Source organism: Nicotiana tabacum, chromosome 6 (genome assembly GCF_000715075.1).
Source record: "Nicotiana tabacum cultivar K326 chromosome 6, ASM71507v2, whole genome shotgun sequence".
In the NCBI taxonomy this organism is placed as follows: domain Eukaryota; kingdom Viridiplantae; phylum Streptophyta; class Magnoliopsida; order Solanales; family Solanaceae; genus Nicotiana; species Nicotiana tabacum.
In genome coordinates this window covers 116,479,669-116,483,269 of record NC_134085.1, presented here as the reverse complement: position 1 = coordinate 116,483,269, position 3,601 = coordinate 116,479,669, and positions in this window count along the sequence as shown.

The following is a 3,601-nucleotide window of genomic DNA, read 5'->3' as shown; positions in this document are numbered from 1 at the left end:
TGCATGGTCATATGATGACATGCCGGATTTAAGCACTGACTTGGTGGTTCACAAATTGCCTACTGATCTAGCATTCCTTCCTATCAAGCAGAAGCTGAGGAAATTTAAGACTGATATGAGTGTGAAGATCAAAGAAGAGGTCACTAAGCAGTTTGATGCAAAAGTCATTCGGGTCACTCGGTATCCCACTTGGTTAGCCAATGTAGTACCTGTGCCAAAGAAGGATGGCAAGACCAATGTGTGTGTTGATTACCGTGATCTCAACAAAGCGAGTCCCAAGGACAACTTCCCACTGCCAAATATCTACATTCTGATTGAAAATTGCGCCAAACATGAGCTTGGGTCTTTTGTGGACCGTTATGCAGGTTATCATCAGATCTTAATGGATGAGGAAGATGCGGAGAAGACGGCATTCATCACACCATGGGGAACATACTGCTACAGGGTCATGCCTTTCGGATTGAAAAATGCTGGGGCAACTTACATGAGGGCAATGACAACCATATTTCACGACATGATACACAAGGAGATCGAGGTTTATGTGGATGATGTAATCATAAAGTCTAGAAATTAGTCTGATCACGTCAGATATTTGAGAAAATTCTTTCAAAGGCTTCGCAGGTACAATCTTAAGCTCAATCCTGCAAAATGCGCATTCGGTGTGCCGTCCGGAAAAGTGTTGGAATTCATAGTCAGCCGCCGAGGTATGGAATTGGACCCGTCAAAGATTAAAGCTATCCAAGAATTTCCACCTCCAAGGAACAAGACTGAGGTGATGAGTTTATTAGGGAGGTTGAATTACATCAGCAGATTTATTTCTCAGCTTACGACAACTTGTGAGCCTATCTTCAAACTATTAAAGAAAGATGTTGCGGTCACGTGGACAGATGAGTGTCAAGAAGCATTTGATAAGATAAAAGGGTATTTGTCAAACCCACCCGTGTTGGTGCCATCAGAACCAGGGGGACCTTTGATTCTGTATTTGATGGTTTTGGACAATTCATTTGGTTGTGTGTTGGGTCAGCACGACATCACAGGTAGGAAAGAGTAGGTCATCTATTATCTCAGCAAGAAGTTCATATCTTACGAGGTTAAGTACACTCACCTTGAGAGGACATGTTGCGCCCTAACTTGGGTAGCACAGAAGCTGAAGCACTATTTGTCATCTTACACTACTTACCTCATCTCTCGTTTGGATCCATTAAAGTATATCTTTCAGAAGCCTATACCTACAGGGAGGCTCGCAAAGTGGCAGATCTTGCTCACAGAAGTTGACATTGTCTATGTGACCAGGACCGCGATGAAAGCCCAGGCTTTGGCCAATCATCTGGCTGAGAACCCAGTGGATGAAGAATATGAGCCTTTGAAGACTTACTTCCCTGATGAAGAGGTAATGCATATTGATGAGTTGGAACGAGTTGGAGAGACAGGTTGGAAACTTTTCTTTGACGGAGCTGCTAACATGAAAGGCGTTGGGATAGGAGCTGTATTGATTTCTGAAACAAGATATCACTACCCTGTTACGGCTCAGCTTCGTTTCTACTGTACTAACAATATGGCTGAATACGAGGCATGCATTTTGGGTTTGAGGTTAGCTGCAGACATGGGTGTCCAGGAAGTTTTGGTCTTGGGGGACTCGGACCTTCTGGTGCATCAAATTCAAGGGGAATGGGAAACACGAGATCTAAAACTCATACCGTACTGGCAATGTTTGCATGATCTTTGTCAACAGTTTCGATCAGTAGAGTTCAGGCACATTCCAAGGATCCATAAAGAAGTTGTTGATGCTTTGGCTACCTTGGCGTCAATGTTACATCATCCGAATAAGGCTTATATAGACCCATTTCATATTCAGGTTCATGATCAGCATGCTTACTGTAATATGGTAGAAGAAGAACTTGATGGAGAGCCTTGGTTTCATGATATCAAGGAATATATCAGGATGGGGGTGTATCCGGTACAAGCCACAGGCGATCAAAAGAGAACAATTCGGTGGTTAGCGAACAAATTTTTCTTCAGCGGAGGGGTTTTGTACAAAAGGACTCTGGATCTTGGATTGTTAAGATGCATAGATGCTAGACAGGCCACAACTATCATGACTGAAATACATTCTGGAGTCTGTGGACCGCATATGAGTGGGTACGTGTTGGCAAAGAAGATCCTCCGAGCAGGTTATTATTGGCTCACTATGGAGCGAGATTGTATCAGTTTCGCGCGCAAGTGTCATCAGTTCCAAGTGCATGGAGATTTGATTCATTCTCCACCATCTGAATTGCACACAATGTTTGCACCATGGCCTTTTGTTGCGTGGGGCATGGATGTCATTGGGCCAATTGAGCCATCAGCATCAAATAGGCACAGGTTCATTCTAGTGGCCATCGACTCTTTCACCAAGTGGGTAGAGGCTAAAACATTCAAGTCCGTAACCAAGAAAGCGGTGGTTGATTTTGTGCACTCAAATATCATTTGTCGGTTTGGGATACCAAAGGTGATCATTACAGACAATGGGGCTAATCTCAATAGTCATCTGATGAAAGAGGTATGTCAGCAATTCAAGATTACGCATCGCAATTCCACCCCTTACCGTCCCAAGGCAAACAGAGCAGTTGAGGCGGCCAACAAGAATATAAAAAAGATACTTCAGAAAATGGTGGAAGGTTCCAAGCAATGGCACGAGAAGTTGCCTTTTGCATTGTTGGGTTATCGCACTACTGTTCGCACTTCAGTAGGGGCAACTCCTTATTTGTTAGTATATGGCACTGAGGCAGTGATACCTGCGGAAATTAAAATTCTGTCCCTTCGGATTGTCGCTAAGGCCAAAATTGATGACGATGAGTGGGTCAAAACTCACTTACAACAGATGAGTTTAATTGATGAGAAAAGATTAGCAGCAGTGTGTCATGGCCAGTTGTATCAATAGAGAATGGCAAGAGAATATAATAAGAAGGTGCGTCCACGGAGGTTTGAAGTGGGTCAGTTATTATTGAAATGTATCCTTCCTCATCAGGCTGAAGCAGAGGCAAGTTCTCCCCAAACTGGCATGGGCCATTCATCGTGACGAAAATGTTGTCCAATGGTGTTTTGTATTTAACAGATGTAGAAGGCAAATGTGTAGAAATGACCATCAATTCTGATACGGTCAAAAGATATTATGTATGATCTCTTCGGTTAAATTGTGTTTGTTTGTAATTGGCATATTTTGAAGATTGGAATGACGAAGGCATTTTGTTCTGCTATCTACACACTTTATCCTTTGTTACCCCTTTGAGCCTTATTTATTTTCTTTCATACCCTTCTTTCGAAATTAGTAGCAAAGATCAGAAACGCAAGTGTGATAGATAAGTAAAGGAAAAAGAGAAAAGGAAAAGAAGAAAAGAGAGAAAAAGAAGAAGAAACAAAAAGAAGAAAAAAAACAACAACAAAACAACAAAAAGAGAAAAAGAAGAAAGAAAAGAAAAGAGGAGAAAGAGGAAGAAAAGGAAAGAAAAATCACAACAACAAAGTAATTCCTATGACATGAACTACGTTCGATCTGATTTCTTTTAAGGATACGTAGGCAGCCTCACGGTTCGGTCCCATTAAAATAAAATCCCAAAAAAAT